Below are 19,274 nucleotides of genomic sequence, written 5' to 3'. Positions count from 1 at the left end.
AATGCCCTTCCTGATAATGAGACTGATGACTACCTTTTATTCCATCCTAGAGTCTTCATCTAGTAGCTGCTTTAACTACTGAACTGAACTCCTGGAATCCAGTTGCAAAGATTAAGGAGTGAAGAGCAAATGGGTCAAGACCTGGCTGGTGAAACCAACAGAAACAGCTTACCTGAACAAGGGGGAGCTCATGGACACCAGACTGTTGGCTAGGAGGTCAGCATGGGACTGTTCTAGATGCCCCTGAATGTGGGTGTCAGTGAGGAGACCTCAGAAATCTATGGGACCTCTGATAGTAGACCAGTATTTATCTCTGGCATAGGAATGAACTTTGGGAGCTGTTCCACATAGAAGGATGTTCTTTCAGCCTGGAAACATTGGAGAGGGCCTAGGCCCTGCCCAGGATGATATGACAGACTTTAGCAACCCCCCCATGGAAGCCCTCACCCTCCCTGGGTAGTGGAGGGAGGATGGGGGCTCTGGTGGTGGGCAGGGTAGGAGGGAAGGGAGAGGGAGCTGGGATTGACATGTGAAGCAGGCTTGTTTCTACTTTAAATAAAAAATAAATTTAAAAAAAGAAGTAAACTTCACACAGTTGCCATGCTTTATGAAAGCCCATAGGAGGCTTGCCCCTTTCTGAACATAGAAGGAGGAAGAATGGATCAGCAGGGGATAAGAGTGGAGATAGAGAGGAGGGGATGGGAGGAGAAGAAGAAGGGGAATCTGTGTTCACAATGTAAAATAAATGAAAAAATTAATTAAATAGATTTCTTATTATGCCTATAGTCTGATTCTACAACTACCTCAAATTTAAGTTCATTGCCAACATCAAATTCAACCATCCTCCTTTCTTGTGGATTTTGCCTTTGATATCAGTTTGATGTTGTGTGATGTTTTACTTTATTGGCTTTTGGGGGATTTCTTTGGGGGACCTCCAACCAGCTCCCAAATTAATTACACATGGAAGCATATTCTTAGTTATGAGTGCCCCAGCCTTAGTTTGGTTTATTTTTAGCCAGCTTTTCTTATCTTTAAATTATCCCATCTACCCTTTCCTTCTGGGCTTTTGTCTTCTTGTTTCTATATATCTTGCTTTCCTTCTTACCACATGGCTGGCTGGCTGGTGGGAGGTCCCTGATGGCCTTTTCTCCTTGTTCTTTCTTTGTTCCTCCTCCTTACTCATTTCGTCTTCTGCCTTCCAACCTCACCAATTCATGCTCCTGCCCCGCTATTGGCCTTTCAGCTCTTTATTAGGATTATCAGGTGTTTTAGACAGGCAAAGAATCCCAGCTTCATAGAGTAAAACAAATGAAGCATAAACAAAATTCACACACCTAAAAATAACATTCTACAACAGTTTGAGACCTATATGATCCTGAAGAAAATTTCCACCTGCTAAAATTTTTGTCTCTCAAATTGCAACTCTTGTTCAGCCCCAAATACACTGCTTGTTTCTTAACCAACTCATGACAATTTATCTTAAGGGTCTGTATATACATGCCCCTGGTAAAAAGATAACTACTGAAGATTTGTTGGGCTTATACCACAGTCTATGTTTTAAAAGTTGAAGTTCCAATTATATTCTTAATCTTAATATTACATTTGCCTTTATAGTCCATATTTGAAAATTTCTAATCCAAAGAATAGCCTAAAAACTGTATATTCTATTTACATAGTTAAATGCACTGTTTGTACGTTTATTTGTACAATTTACAAACAAATATCATGATTTCAAAGTTAAAAAATAAAGAACAATTAATAAGTTAAATATTTTGAAAAAGAGATATCAATGAAAAATGGGGAGCATAGGATAGCAATGTTTTTCAGTGCAAATATATCAAATATTTATGATTTACAGTAAGTTGGCAACCATATCTGATATTATATAGATCTATCTCCAGGAAATGAAAAATCCTAATGGCATATTTAAAACTGGAAATACCTGATTTATCAGTTATATCACTGTGGACAAAATACATAGCTGAAATTATTACAGAAGGCAAAATTTTATTTTGGCTCATTAGTCCAGAGAGTTTGAAATTGCCATGGTAGGAAGTTCTGATAGTTATGGCAGCCAGAGAATGTGGGAGAAGATTTGCATATAACTGCGGACCAGGAAAACATGACATAACCTGTAAAGGTAACCCACTTGTGCTAGCTAAGCTTCACTTCCTGAAGATGGCACAGTCATCCAAGAAGCATATGTGTCATGGAATGAGAGCTCAAAACAATAATCTATTAGAAAATTCCTGTTTCAAGCCATAACTGTTAACTCCCAGATTTTTGCGTATGTACATTAAATGATATTGTTTTCTACACAAGTTTATAGAATATATTAAATAAATACTCATTTACTGTCTGAATGACAACCAATCCAATCCTCTAAAACAATGGAGGACAGGAAGAGCCAAAGCTTCCCTAAGCTTCATGAGGATCATGCTCTAATCAGTCAAATTGCCTTCTCAGAGAAGCAGTCTGCATTACCAGGCAGGCAACCCTGAGAAGTGAATTATGAAAACCACAGGTATTCATGGTAAAAAGCACAAATGACAGGTTAATTTTCTTTCTATTTTAATTGACATTATCCAAAGCTTAGAAAGAAAAAACTGTTTCTTATTTAAACTCATCACCTACAGTAAGGTACCACTCACAGAAAAGAATCAAAACAGCAATGATTCTAAATTTACTTCAGAAAGCCTATTCATAAAATGAATATACTTTTTTCTGCAAGCATGTATGAATTTGACTCATGAAGATAAGCAAATAAAACAATTATACATGTTCTCTATCTTTGAAATTCACCCCTTTTCCTGTATTTGATAGTCTTCTACTGGTACTCCTTTTCCTCTGACCTTTAAGGCACTGCTTCTTGAAGTCAAAATTGGGCTTTGAATGCACAGAGCAGGATTTCTTCACCTTGACCACTGAACTAGAGCAAGCTAAATTAATAACATGGAGGGGAAATGATCCAAAACATAATAATTTCTGAGTCTTCAAGAGCCTTTTGCCTTTCTACTATGTTCTACAGTTTTATATGTAAGTCACAATTCTGAGAAGCAGATGCCAAAATGATCAGTTTGGCTTGAATATCCCCAGTCCTGTTTTAATATTAATTCTTAGAATTTAAGACAGAATTAAATTTATGGAAAAAATAGTATTTGTATAGGAATGGACTTTGGGAGTCCATCCCACATGGAGGGACACAAGGGGGTTGGCCTAGGCCCTATCCCAAAGAATAAGACAGACTTTGAAGACCCCCCTATGGAAGGCCTCACCCTCCCTGGGGAGCAGAAACTGTATGGGATAGGTAGGGTGTTAGTTGGGCAGGCAGGGGAGGAGGGGAGGGAAAGAGACCTGAGATTGACATGTAAAATAATTTTCTTTCTAATTAAAATAAAAAATAAATCTAGAACTAGATATTCTCCCAAATGTTATATATGATACAGTGAACACAACTGAAGGATAAGGGGCTTTTGACTCCTGTTATACCATTTTATAATTTCTTAAAATCCAATTTTTTAACAAAAAGAAACTGATGTTGGATAAAGAATTCATCTAGTTAACTGATATACTGAATTGAACAATGGTTAACCTTTTAGCAACAGATTTTTAATTTAAATTAAAATAAGATTGTTTTACATGTCAATCCCAGTTCCCTCTCCTTCTCCTCCTCCTCTGCCCACCACTAACACCTTACTTTTCCATACCCTTTCTGCTCCCCAGGGAGGGTGGAATCTTCCATGTGCGATCTTCAGAGTCTTTCATATTTTTGGGATAGGGCCTAGCCACACCCCTCCCTCCCCCCCGTGTGTCTAGGGTCAGGCAGTATCCCTTTATGTGGAATGGGCTCCAAAGTCCATTTCTATGCTAAGGATAAGTACTGATCTACTAAAAGTAGGCCCTATAGATTTCCAAGGCCTCCTCACTGACATCTACCTTCATGGAGTCTGGATCAGTCCTATGCTGGTTTCCCAGCTATCAGACTAGGGACCATGAGCTCCTCCTTGTTCAGGGCAGCTGGTTTCTGTGGGTTTCACCAGCCTGGTCTTGACCCCTTTGCTTATAAGTCGCCCTTCTCTGCAACTGGATTCCAGTTCAATTCAGTGTTTAGCCGTTGGTGTCTTCTTCTACTTCCACCATCTGCTGGATGAAGGCGATAGGATGGCCTATAGCCTATATTGATAAGTAAGTCATCAATCTCATTATCAGAGCAGGGTATTTAAGGTAGCTTCTCCATTGTGGCTTAGATTGTTATTTGGTCTCATCCTTGTAGATCTCTGGACATTTCCTTAGTACCTGATTTCTCTTTAAAACTATAATGTCTCCCTCTATTATGATATCTCTTATCTTGCTCTCCTCTATTCTTCCCCCACTCAACCTTCCTGATACCTCATTTCCTCCTTACCCCTGCTCTTCTCCCCTTCTCATTATCCTATCTCCATCCCCCCTCTGCCCATGCTCCCAATTTTCTCAGGGGATCTTGTCCCTTTTCCCTTCTCTAAGGGACCATGTATGTCTCTCTTAGGGTCCTCCTTGTTTCCTAGCTTCTCTGGTGGTGTAGATTGTAGGCTGGTAATCCTTTTCTCTGTTTCTAAAATACAAATATGAGTGAGTACATATCATGGTTTCTTTTTGTGACTGGGTTACCTTGCTCAGAATGGTTTCTTTTAGCTCCATCCATTTGCCATAGCAACACATTTTAAAATAATAATTTTGATTGAATTAGGTAACTATGGTATGGTGTCATACCCCTTCTAGAAAAGAATATGGAAGTAAATATTGTTTAATTTGTGAAATAAAAAAGTGTATTAATCAGTATGACTATTTATATTTCTGAGTACTGTTCTTAAAATAGGAATAAAATATAAATTTTCCTCCTGGGTTGTTTTGTTCAGCCTTAATAGGACAAGAAATACCTAGTCTTTTGACAACTTGATATGCCATGGATAGTTGATATCCATGGGAGACCTGCACTTTTCTAAACACATAGAGGAGTCAATGCTGGAGGGAAGGGCCTAGAAGGAAATGGGAAATTGCTTTCAAGATGTAAAATATAAATAAATAAACTATAAATCCTTGCTTTTACTGAGTTGCATCCTAATGAATTACAATCTAGGATGAGAAAACCTGCTTGGTCAATTAGCATTAACACTTAGGAAACTAGCTTTCTAATTCTTCCTATGGAATTTGTGATTTTCTAACATATTGTAAAATATTAACTATTTAACACATATACAATATTAACCAATATTTTGTTGACTTTCTCAAAAACATGTATTTACAAGATAGCTGAAAATGAAAAATTCAGTAATAACATTAACAACATAATTTATACTGAGCCTCAAACCATGACTCATTTGTCTTTATTTTGTTGGATGTAATATTTATTTGTTAGTGTTTTAATTTCCTTTGAAAAATGTTTTACACACACACACACACACACACACACACACACACACACACACACACACACACACAAAACCTATGTCTGTCAAATCTATCTCCATTGCCTCCTTACAGCTTTCTATCCTCCAAGTATTTCCCATCATGTCTTTTCAGTTTAAAATAACCCATGAGTCATCTGATTTTATGATCAGTCATAAACACACACACACACACACACACACACACACACCCTAAAACTCAGTCTGTGACAGCAAATTACTGCAAGGATTGTCTGGTTCAAGAGAAGGCAAACAGCATGGGACTTAGGTATGTATGGAGTAGAAAAGGCCTGAAGGATTGATCTGATGAGCTGACTAAAATATCCTCAGAACAGGACTGTCAAAACAAATGCCATAAGAGAAAGGCAACTGACCAATGGCAACTTAGAATTGAGAAACTGAAGTGGCTAGTAGTGACAACTCTGTGGTTTTGAGGAAGGAAAATGGAAAACACAAAGCCAGAGATGAGAGCTCTAGCTCAGGATTTTGATGCTTGGTAAATCTTCAGACAGTTGAAATACATAACCTCCCACATAGAAGGCTGCAAGGTGTATAGCAACTGTGCACCACCTTCCTTTCCTCCTTGGTACTTGATTACAGAATGCTACCTTCCTGTCATTTTCTGGAAAAGGTCCATGTCCTTTTGTAGGCAGCCGGTCGCTCAGGGACAGCTCCCTGGCTGCCTGCCATTTCTAGCTTTTAATGCATCAGCCTCCTGTACAATTTCACTTGTGTGTTTCAAAGGCCCTGCTGAGAACTGAGAGAGAGGGTTCACCAAGGATCTGCAAAGGACAAACCAGGGAAAACAGAACATCTTGAACAAAAGGGAGAGAAATAGAAGGGGAGAGATGAAAATACAACAAAGGGAGAATTCTAGCAACAAAGATTTCTAACACCTGGTCCCACTTCTCATATTCTTCTCCCTGGGTTCAACTACATTTGCTACAACTTTGAACTACAGAATTAAGAGATAAAGGTGGGAAAAGAAACAGCTTGGAGCAGTGGTTCTCAACTTGTGGGTCACACAAACAGAAAACACAAATTTCTGCTGATCCTAGGAACTGAGCCAGTCCTCAGCAGCAAAAATACAGTTATAAAGTAGCACCAAAAATAGATTTCTTAGAGGTTCCTAAGACCACTGACTTGGAGGGACAGAAGAATGTAGCTCTTTAGAAATCAGTTACTGGCTGATCTGCTTTTCAGCCTGTCTTCATGTAGTCCCTGTCCTCATTTAGTGCTGAGAATTTAATGCTTAATGAAAACTAAATATTTCCATTTGTACTCTCCTGCTGTTCATTATATGGTTATCATTTAATATGTAATGATTACAAAGATTATAGATTATAAAGTAATTAATAATCTATTGTTCTTGATAAATAGATTGTCTTTCAGTGAACATTGCTTTTACTGAAATTATTGTGTATTTCAATGCACTTCAATGTAGCAGTTGTTCATGTAAAGTCTGTTTATATAATTTGGCTCTGTTTAGTTTGGCCCTTTAATAATAATGTTCAAAATAAAAAACTTTTTAAATGCAACTAACAAATTAAATGATTTTAATTATTATAAAGATTAAAATAGCCTTACATTATATGTAATATCAACATGTTGCAATAGAGAGAACTATGAACTAAATAGAATTATTGTTCTCTTAGGGCCATCCTCTAGTTATGAGTGATGGACATCAAAAAGGCAAAGAAATCACAGAGAGGGATCAAGAATGTATAGTTAAGCCAGGCAGTGGTGGCACACGCCCTTAATCCCAGCAGTCAGGAGGCAGAGGCAGGCACATCTCTGTGAGTCTACAAGAGCTAGTTCCAGGACAGCCTCCAAAGCCACAGAGAAACCTTTCCTTGAAAAACTGAACAACATCAACAAAGAAGAATGTATAGTGGTAGTGGGAACCTGAAATCCTGACCTACAAGAGCAGCCAGGTGGATATCTGGAGCTCACTTACCTGGCAGCCAAAGGGAATGCAAAGCTCAGGTGGTAAGAAATACTTTCTCAAAGTAATAAATCATGAAGAGTGAGGTCAGTCAGGTGTTTTCCTCAATCACTCTTCATGATTTTTTACTTTGAGAAAGTATTTCTTACCCTCACATCAGTACACACACACACACACACACACACACACACACACACACACACACACACACACACACACACACACACACAAACACACACACACATGTACACTCAAATGCAAGCATGCACACACTTACACTCATGTATACATACTCATAGAAACATACAGATGAAGGGGGGTCACTATTTGGAAAGTTTCCTTTGGGTAAGAGATACTTTAATTCTGACATAAATTCTACATAGACAATCACAAATGCATCTGAAAGAAATGCGTTCCAGAAATAATTCACAGTTTAGCAAAGTCTCAGCTCAAGAAAGTAGGACAGGCCTGAGGTAGAATGATTATGGGGGGATTTCTTCGAGATAATAGAGATAAAGTGACAAGCTGGATAATATTAAATTACACTGGGAATTAGGTAGATGGCTCTGAAGTTAAGAGAACTTCCTTCTCAATCTTGAGGACCAGAGCTTGGATCACAGCTCCAAAGGGATTGGATGTCATCTTCCTGCCTTCATGACATCTGCATTCACATGTGTACACACCCTCACATAGATAAAAATATTAACACACACCAGAAAACACTTGTAAATAACATTAATTTAAAAACAAGTAAACGCAAATAAAATACTTGGGTATGAAAATTCTGCTGTTTTGGCATCTACCTCCTTTACCAACTTGAAGCCCTAAGGCACAAAATAAAATGTAAAGTCAAGGGAAATTTCATCTCTATATAAAAGATCAATCACAACTTTCAGCTAGTACTTTTATTCATATTTTTCTCATATTCACTGATATTTCCAGTAACATCTCTTTTACTGTTGTTGCTCTTGTTTTATTTGTTGTTTTGGGTTTCTGTTGTGGAATATTTGTTTAACTTTGCAAAGGTGTGTTGCATTTGTTTAAATATGTAAATATGTTCATGCTGAAGAATATTTGGTCTAATAAAAAGCTGAAACGCCAATAGCAAGGTGAGAATGTATAGATGTGACTTCTGGTCAGACTTCTGGTCTGCTTACTCTTAAGCAGAAGGAGGAATTCAGGCTCAGAAAAAAAGAAGAAAAAGAAATGCCAGGGATATGACATGGATGAAGCAGCCACACAGGGGAACCAGGAAAGTAGGACATACAAAATGAAAGAAAAGTAAAAATTCCTGAGGCAAAATCTAGGTGAATAAAAACTGAGTAAATTAAGTTAAAAGAGCTAGTGGGACTACCCCAAGGTAAGGCCAAGAATTCTTAATTAATAATAAGTCTCCATATCTTTATTTTGGAGCTGGATGGAGACCCAAGAAAATGACAGCTATGTTTCATTTGTTTTGAGACAGGTACTTAATGTGTAGCTCTGGCTAGCATGGAACTTGGAGAGACCTACCTCCCTGGTATTAAAGGTACAAGTCACTTTTCTATTCTTTTTTGTGTAGGGGCTCTACAGAGGTTTTTTTGTGTAGTCCTGGATGTCCTGGACTACACACTGTAGACCAGGCTATAATATATATCCACCTGCCACTGTAGTCTGTTGTGCTGGTTTTCAAAGCATGCACCAACACTGCCTGGTTTATCTTACTATTCTTAGTTAATTATTTGTATGTAGACTTCTAGATCATGGCCAGAGGAATTACACTACTTTCTGAAATGTGACAAATATAATCTAAAAACAAAACCACTTAGTATTGATAAAGTCAATTTAGTGAAGGTCATCAAGGAGAATCCTTTACACTTTTATAACATTTTTCCCTAGTCCACTGAATGTTATGAAAATGAAGTTAATGACAAATATATTGTGTTTACTTAGTTTAACATTTACTAATTATTCCATCATTAAACCACAATAATTACTATATTTTATTGTGTTCACACAATCTGTTAATTGTGGATGACAGTGTTGAGTTATGGATGTTTCTTTAATTCCTCCTCTTCTCCTCCTTCTTCTTCATTTTAATTTATTTTTATTAGCCAAAGACATACTTTATTACCCTCTTAGTTGTATTTCTTTCTCCTGAACTGCTTGGTTCCATGTAGTCACCCAGGCCAATGAGCATCAATGAAACCCACTTTGCACCGACCAGGAGCATCTCCAAAGGGATGCTCCACAGGATTCATGACCACACCCCGCACATGTGACCAACAGCTCCTCTTTGCCTTGTACTTTAAGAAAGGTGCCTCCATTATTTTTCCACTAGCTACCACAATTATTCTCCCACTGGCTATCATGCCAACCACAGCTCTGTTGGCAGAGGAAATGACATTCTCTCCAGTCTTCTTGGTCTCCCGTTTATGAAAGATGACTATGGCGTAGTTTTGGAGGCTCATGCCAGCTTGCCCCTGTCCCTAGGCTTCTCCTCATGACAACACAGGATAGTATCCTCAGTCATGGTACCCACCTGCAAGACATTGCCAATATTCAGCTGGGTCTTTCTGCCATGGTACACTGTCCAATGTGGACACCCTCTGCATTAGTGAACAGCTCTGTATGCTTCTAAAAATCATAAGCATCACGTAAGACTACTTTCTTAAGGGGATCCCTTATGGCCAGAGCCATGAATGTTGTCTATTACGATTCCCTTATTATATCTATGCTACTCAGTAAAGTCCTTAAAGTGTCTCACATGCCTTTAAAACACAGAACTGCCACCTTTCCTCTGCCCTCGGATCACATGCCCTACGTGGGAGTTTGCAGGCAAGCACTTCTGGAAGAGGAAATGTTTCTTAAATATTCCCACAGGTTTATGGTAAACATTTGGTCACTGCCTGAGGTGAAACTGGTGAAATTGCAAGTGAATGCGCCACATAAAAAGAACTTGAGTCAGTGAGGCCATGTCCTAGGAAGGGATAAGACCACAGCCCTCACACCATTTTTTCTGCTTCCTGGCTGCCATCATTGAGCAGAGCAGCCTTGCCAAACACTCCACACTATGAATGCTCAGGCTTAGCCGAAGCCAATGCAAAGCCCATCCTAAGAGGGTGTGACCTAAAATTCAGTCTTATCTCATTATCATTTGATTATTGTCAGCTATTTCGTCTGAGTCATAGGAAGCATCTCAGTGCCTAAATAATAATTTAGGTTTGGCTTTGTAAACAATTACACATAGATGACTATTAGTGTAAATGAGATTATTTTTTTGTCATGAGTGCAGATCTTTGTGTACATTAGTAACAAAATTTATCTGGATGTGTTTGTATAAATATTTTCATCAAGTCAGGTTATTTAAGATGCAGTATTACAACTCATGTAGGACTTAATCACTCCAGTATCTTCTCACTGTATAATTTATCATGTAAGTCTTTATTCATAGAAATGGACAGAAATGATTAACACCTAATGTAATAATCAATAAAATTCTGCCACATAAAAATAGATTTGCCCATTGATTGAAATAGTCAGGTCTTTAAAACAATTAGCCAGATAAGCTGATTCAGTCAAAAGAAACAGAGAAAATCCTGAGTAAGTGAAGTCCTGAGTTAATATGTGTTGTTGACTTGGACATAGCCATGAAAGGACTATTGCCTCCATCCATAAAATATTGACAAACCCTTTCCCCATACAAGTGAGGTTAAAAAACTGGCAGTCTTCTTCCTATGCTCAAATTAGTTGGAGTGATTGCCATTATGTGCAAAAAAAAAAAATAGCAACATCAGCTTCTTTCTCCCAAGTGTTTGAGACCTCCTACTTAGACTAGCTAAATCCTCCACCCTGTGCTGTCTATAATAAACCCTTGAGGTTTCCACTTGTTGAGGTAGTTGGTGTCACTTTATATCAAAGTGTGCATATCCTGCCTGACCACAGCTTATCTGTATCCTGTGTCTGTCCTTTATTCAAGGAAGTGTAAGCATTATCCCGCTCTGCTTAGTCACGGGGTTCCAGACCCAAGCCATATACAATGAAATATATTTATTTTTATTTATTTTCAGTTTTAGGAACTGAACCTGGGGCATTGTGCATACTAGGTGGGTGCTATATTACTGAACTACATCCCTGACCTACCACTAAAATAGTTTCAGATTCTCTACAAATTATCTTGTTTAGCACAAAGATGTGCAAATTTTTGCCATGTAAATTTCCAAAATGAAAGCCTTCCTTAGGATTCCAGTGGTATGGTACAGAACCTGGTTTCCAGGCCACAATAAGGCATTAAATCGGAGCATAAACATTGTTTGAGAGATGGCTTTTGTAAGCCAATATTTTCAGTTGTCATTACCACTATCTCTATGTATCACCATTGAAACCATCTTCTGAATATGCTTTGATAATTGGCATCTTTGTCTTCCACATCATTTCATGGCTGAGATTGGTACTACTTGAGACATGGTGTCATTATTTGTAAGTAGAGACATCATCATCCATGCTACCTCCTCATCTCAGAGGACCAAAACTATTAAGTTCTTGGTGAGAGCTTTTAGAATAAGGCATTGCTCTGACAACAAACATTGTTCTTGAAACCACTTAATAGCATGTACTGTTGAAGGGTGCTGAGAATTGGATGGTCCCCAGCTCCTTAAATACCCATAACAGCAGAATAGCCACATCATCTAACAAAAGCAACCAGTTTTCAAAATTTTTAGTTTAGAGCTATTATATTGACTCCGTGCAAAATTCTGTCAAGTGGCCCATTTCAAAGTGTCCCCAATAGCCTTCTTAGAGACTTCATTTAGAATTCCCTTGTCAGTAAATTCATTCAGCTGGGCTTCTAGTTCTTTTTTAATTACTTAGAATAACATGGCTTTGTCCTAGTTTCGAAACTTATGCATGTCATTTAGTACCCTGTGAACACAGTCAATGGTTCTCCTCTTAATTAAGCAATGTGGTGATTAAGGAATTGAGTGCTGTGGAATGTTTTGAAGATTGAGGCATTCTTATCCTCAGATTTGGAGATAGGTCTCTTAGAGTCACTTCATTATTTGGATATTTGTTACGGTCAACATACTTATTCTTATATTAATAGCAATTTCAGATTAACAAAATTTGTGTACTTACATTTGCTTTTGTTTTGAAAGAACAAAATAAAATTAATTTCAGTTAGCTTTCTGACACCAAGAGACAAGCCATTTTCACCAACTGTATATAGAGGCATAGCTGTGAAAATATTTGAAATAAATATATATTGGGGATTTGGGTTATGACATAGTGGTAATGTGTAAATCTAGAATGCTTAAGGCACTGGCTTGATCTACAGAATTACAATAGATGAATGAAGAAGGATAGTCAAGTATGTAATTGTTTTGTGTAATCTGAATAAATAGGCGTTCTCTTTTATTTATATCCTTTGTGGTAGTCTTTTCCAATAACATAAAATGTTCTTCACAAACTTAACCTTAATGGTCATATTATATTTTAATTCTTTCCTACTTTATATCTAAATATTTTCCATGGGGAAATTCTTATGTAGAGATAATCAACACTGCCATGTGTAATGTGATGAGGGAGTGAAGTTGGGAATGAATCTGTGTTGTTGCAATAAACAATTGTCATGTCAGGGACCCCAATGCCTCATCCCCTCTCAGAAGAATGGCAAGGCTATCTTCAGGACTGCTACAAGTCACAATATCATAGAGAAATTATACAGCCATCATATCATGACATAAGTCAGAAGAATAAAGAATTCTCTTGATGGATTAAACCAGTACAAATGTTTACATGGCATTATAATCTTGTGAATGAACTGGCTGTTTCTTGCTGTAGATTTTACCTGCAGCTTATGCTTCTGTGTAGCAACCTTGTGATTTACTTCCCACACATAGAACTATCTGATCATTTAATGGGAACAAATTCCCCCATGCAGTTGGAGTTTACTGATTCCACTCCATAGCTATGTGTAAAACCTTTTCTCCATTAACAGGTCCTTGATTACTGAATACGTTCCTTAGCATGAGTGAGACCTGTTTCTTACTATCAGGTCTTTGTTCCCCTCTCCATTGCAATTGCAGAGATCTACTATCCTGCAATTACCTTTATTGACAGACATTTGGGCAGTGTTTGGGGTCCTGGCAAAAGCATCCCATCTAAGACATTCCCAGATATCCCAGGCCATAGGATTACTACATGCCCAAAATTGTTGATTCATGACTGCCTAGATGGACAGAAAAAAATAAGCATGCCCTGGTTTTACATCACTGGCAGATAGAGAAGCAATAACCTAAACTATCATTAAATTAAAAGATTCTTAAACTTCTTGTTTTATTAACTCAAGATTTTAGCTCAGAGATTTACTTCTCTCCCCTGTTACCTCTGAGAAGATAAGGACAAAGGTAATCAGTCTATTTGTTCATCCTCAGGGAAAAGTAAACTGTCCTGGTGGCCTGCACTGCCATTGAGGCCAGAGCACTAGAAGGCACCAGGTTTTGTTTCTTGTGAAAATTAAACTTAGACCCCCCTCTTTGACCTACAGCCCTTAGCCACTGATGCTAAAAATTTCTCCTGGAAGTTTTCGTTTATTGCACTGTGTTTAAATCTTAACTGCTTTTCTGACCCTGAGAAACTCAAGCCCTACATTGTATTGTAAAAACAATTACTGTTGCAAATATATATAGATATGCGTGTGTGTGTGTGTGTGTGTGTGTGTGTGTGTGTGTGTGTGTGTGTGTGTGTCCGCCCGTGCCGGCACCCACACCCAAGAACTAGGGAGAAACAAAGAGACAGAAAACAGAGACAGAGAAAAAGAGAAACAGAGAAGAGCAAGAGAGAAAGAGAGCAAAAGAAGTATAAAGGAACCATGCAGAGGAGCAATTGTGTGAGAGTCAGTTCCTTTTCCCCTCAGATTTTAGTTCCTTTGCTTACATGTAGTTCCTTTTCTTTTTTCTTTTTAACCCTTAATGAAAACTCTAGAAACAGGCCTTCTAAGGTTTTCAATACATGAACAAGTACAATTCCTGATATGTGTACAGAAAATATTTACCATAGCTTTCACCCCAAAGTTTATTTCCTATAGACAGCTCCCCTAAAGAGATTGTTCCTACCAAGTTTATCTAACCCTGTCTTCAAGCTAAGCTGTAAATAATAATCTTCTTCCCTCTTGAACTGTACATAATAAACATGCTGTACTTCCCAAGTGCTTTGCTTCTCCATCTAACAGTCCAGCACCCATGACTCCAGATTTTCTCTGTATGTGTGTCTGTCCTTCCTTAGATCCCTTGTCACCCCAGGTCAGGGTTCCAGAACCCAAGTTATGCAAAGACACCACAATGTGATGTTGTACTTTTGGTAGAAGTAGGTGGGTTATCTATATTCTACCATCAAAACTAACAAGTCTAAATTGAATTAATCACTGTTCATCCCAGTCTGCATATTACTGATTATTGTCAATATTAAACATACATGTAGATTAGTAGCAATTTGTTTAACATCCTTGGGTTTTTTTTAAATTACTTGAGTTTTGGTTAATAAGAATTATATTTATAATCTGTGCTGAGTAATATTTTTATATAGCTTACAAAGATATCTTTCTGTGTTGCTTTTCTTCCCCAAATGTTTTAATTTCTATGCTTTCTGTGAATGCTAACTTCTAAATACCTTAATCAGGATGTCAAATATTTCTTCATTCTTCAGAAATCAAACATCTGCCTAAATTTCTGTTACTTTTAAATAATAAATATCTAAACTTCTCTTTTTCCTAGGAAAGCTCAAATAAAAGAACCCCCACTAGAACCAATTTTGTAATGAAACCTGCATTGCATTTCTAGAAGTGTCCCTTGATATTTCTCATTTAACCAAACAGTGTTTCCCAGCAATACATGGTCTTTGATGTTCAAGTTTCCTTAATTGTAATCCAAGTATTCTTTCTTCTACTAATTTTGATATTCATTTATACTCACTGCTCATGCTAAGCTAAAAGGAAGGCTTTCTGTGTTCCTTATATTCCCATTTATTTAATGGCACCTGAACCTCTCTTGTTTCCTATTTTTACTCAGTGTTAAACTAACCTGAGTGATGGTGGACTGACCATGAATTATACTGTGAAGGGATAAGCTCATTCCATCTGTATACTTACTATATTTATTTCCATTGACATTACACCTCACTGATGCTTTTACAGAGTTCTCAATTTAATTATGTTTACTCTCATCCTTCAGGAAATCTCTGTTATTTCATCCTATTATCTATTTTATGGAGTAATAGTCTAGCTACTTCTTTGTATATTCATGTATTACTTATTTTGTGCCCATTGCACTGTGTTTACAAGCCTAACCTCTAGGATAAAACACTCACCAGTTTGAACCTGTCAGCCTGTTACACTAAGCATAAGTGCCTTTTGAGTCACAAAGGCAGACCATAACAGAGCTCCAAATAGAGATGTGAAAAAAGGAGGTAGATGGGAAGGAAAGGGGAAATGAGGTGAGGCGATCAGAGGTAGTTGGAGATGGGCAAAGAAAGGAGGAGGATGGTCTGTCGTTGGTGGCACTCACCTTTAATCCCAGCACTCGGAGGCAGAGGCAGGCAGATCTCTGTGAGTTCGAGGCCAGCCTGGTCTCCAGAGCGAGTGCCAGGATAGGCTCCAAAGCTACACAGAAAAACTCTGTCTCAAAAAACCAAAATGAAAAGAAAAGAAAAGAAAAGAAAAAAGAAAAAGAAAGGAGTAGGATGAATTGGGAAGAAAGAGGGCAGAGAGGTGGAACAAAAAAGGAGGGAGCACACTGAAACCAAAGACCTGGTAAAAATGTTTGACAACTCGTACATATGAGCTACTCTCTATCTTGAAAATCCTACAACTGGTGAAATAATTCAATCTATCTGCATGCTGAAGATTATTTTCAATGTAAGAACAGTTTACTTCATCTTCCCTCCCTAAAATTTCCATACATGCTTACACAGGCACATGATTTATTTCAATTCAGTATCATTTGAGTTGCTTCAGCTGTTTTCCTTCAAATTATTTTAGCTTCTGTTCATGTCATCCATTATAATTCAAACATGGGAATTTAGCAAAAAAAAAATCAAGCCTATACTTACTGTATTTTCACATATACACCTCCCCATTTCTTTGTCTTCTTTGCTTTAATCTCTTTGTAGCACTTGGTACCTTCAAGTATAAGAAGCTATTGCACATTTGAGCATTATCCATTATGTATTCCAAACATCCAAATGTTTTAACAAATGCTAATAGGTGTGGCTGAATTGATAGGTGGATGATCACTTAATATAAAACTTGATAAAAATTAATGAATAATAAATAATAATGATGAGAAAAAGACAAATTTAGAATTCATATATGGTTTTAATATACTATGTCCTCTTGAATAAAACAAATGCATTTTATATGTCAAATTAATGAAAACAAATTATAAAGAAAACAAAATTGAGTATAAAAATTATATAATATCAAAAAACACATGCTTGTGATAGCATGCATAAAACCATGCAAGCTGAACGTAGACAAAATGAGAGAAGCAGAGATGAAGAGAGAGAGAGAGAGAGAGAGAGAGAGAGAGAGAGAGAGAGAGAGAGTTCCACAGTACATATGTAGATTTCAGAGAACAACTTTTGTGCCAGTCACTGCTCTTGAACTTGTTTCTTAGGTCTCTTACCTCTGCATTGCCAATCTATGAAGAATTTCAGATATTCTCCTATCACCCTGTTCATTTTGTTTTAGGAGCACTGGGCTTGCAGATGTCTGTTACTACATCAAGCTTTATATGGATTCTGCAGATCCTAATCCAAGGGTTCTTAGTTGAGCTTCATGTGCTTTAATCAATGAGACATCTCCCAGTCCTTAGGAGCAATTTCACATAGTTTTAGAGAACTTCTCCATGTGCTTTATCATTCTGTTCATGTACACACAGAATTGAGAGCCAAATAATTGGACTTAATAAAAGCAGTTTCTCTGTTCTCTCATGATTGCATTCTCCCTTGTATGTTAAGGTTTTGTGTTAACAGTTCCAGGGCCTGGAGAGATTGCTCACTGGTTAAAAGTGCATACTCTTCCCAAAACATACATTAGGAAGTTCAAAACCAGTTTTAACACCATGATATTTAATGCCTTTTTCTGCACTCCATGGGGAAAGCTTACCCCTTCTGTTGGTAAGGGGGACATTAATGTTTAGAAGAGTCCTTAAGTTTCTTTTCCTCTCTGATATGATAATAATCTTCCTCTTGGCCTTTCTTACTGGTATTATAGCAATCAAAATGAAAATTTTCACATGCTGTATAATCTAGTTCACCAATTATACTTTCATCAACTAGGGGAAAATGTTTCTTAGTGGTATGATCATTTGTTTCTGGCTTCCCATAGTTTTTTTTTTTAGATCCACAGAATGTTTCCATTATATTTAACCTAGGAGATATTCTAGTATGGAAAAATCTGTACATCCTAGCATGTATGGTTCTCTAATAAAATTTGGTTTCCAACATGACAGAAAAGTATGTATAGTTACCTTCATACAAATAAAAAGAGGATATAACATAGAATTATAAAAATTAATCTGAAAGTAGGCAGAGATGGAGGGATTATATTGGAAGGTAAAGAAATTGTATCATCCCATGTTAGGAATTACCTCACTCACACAAGCTTATCACGATACCCATTCATTCCTACATGGTTCATTAGATTGGTGGTCTAGACAGTGCAAGTCTGGTTTTATATTACATTTTCATGAGGCAGGAATTATGGTACTGGACAGCTGTCTTGTGCTATGAACCTCAGGTCTTCATTAAGACTCACTTAGATGTGAGAAAAACCCCAGTTCCTTGCCTTATGCCATCTTGTTGTTACTCTGGTCATGGGATATTTCTTTATGTCTTTGCCACAAACTTCTTTCTGAAGACAAAGAATGGAGTTTTTTCTAAGCATCCACCTCTTCTTATTGGAGATGTTTTTCTCACCTTTAAAATCCTCATATAATTCAGTCTGGCCAACATAAGAATAATCGTTCTTTTCTTAAAGAACATGTAACAGCATAATGAAACCTAAGCATCAAATGATTCCTATCATATTCTTGGTATAAGTGCTCCAGAAGTTAAGAATCTTGGGACATCTAAAAGTGCAGTTTATGTGGGAGCTACTTTGGGTAAATACTCATTTATATGACCTTTCTCCACACGAATGTGATGGAGGATGTCATTTGTATATAGGTTTCCCCCATTGGTTGATGAATAAAACCCTGTTTGGCCAATGAGGTACAAAGATAGTTAGGACTAGGAGACAAGGAGAATTCTGGGAAAGGTAGGCAGGAGATCCCACCAGAGATAGATGACATGTAGCAGCCAAATGTGAAACAGGTCCAAACATTCTTCAATATGCTAAGACCATGTAGAAATACTTAGGTTTATAGAAATGGGTTAATAATTAAGAAAGAGCTAGCCAGTAAGAAGCCCCAGCAATCGGCCAACAGTTTAATAATTAATATAGCATCTCTATGTGTTAATTTGGGGCTGAAGCAGCTGGCCCTGGTGGGACAAGAAAAACTCTGCAAAATGAATGTTCTACAGAAAACAAGTGCTGGGTATCTATAACAATAGAAACAGTTTTATTCATTTGCAGTATGAATGGAAAGGAGTTTAGAATTTTTTGAACAGTTAGAAATTGAGGTGATAAATTTGTAAGGAAAAAAAGCACTCAAAGGAACAAAATATCTCTGTATTTAAATTCCTGATAAATTTTTGGTTGACCTCTTACTCTGTATATATGAGAAAGTGCAATGATCGATTGTGAATACTGAAGGAGTTGTTTTAAAAATAGACCTCACCTGATCATGATGTATTAATATATTTAATATTTCAGAAGTTGGCTAAATAGCATGTTATGGAAGATTTTCATA

At 37.3% G+C, this 19,274-nt stretch overlaps 1 pseudogene; it reads right to left on the bottom strand.

Annotated features, from left to right (window-relative positions):
• Positions 1-9,548: 9,548 nt before the first annotated feature.
• Positions 9,549-19,274, bottom strand: part of LOC113834433 — a 66,234-nt pseudogene continuing 56,508 nt past the window's right edge.

Source organism: Cricetulus griseus, chromosome 2 (assembly GCF_003668045.3).
Source record: "Cricetulus griseus strain 17A/GY chromosome 2, alternate assembly CriGri-PICRH-1.0, whole genome shotgun sequence".
NCBI lineage: Eukaryota > Metazoa > Chordata > Mammalia > Rodentia > Cricetidae > Cricetulus > Cricetulus griseus.
Note: the sequence above shows the minus strand (reverse complement) of the source record. Positions and strands in the feature narration are given on the sequence as shown.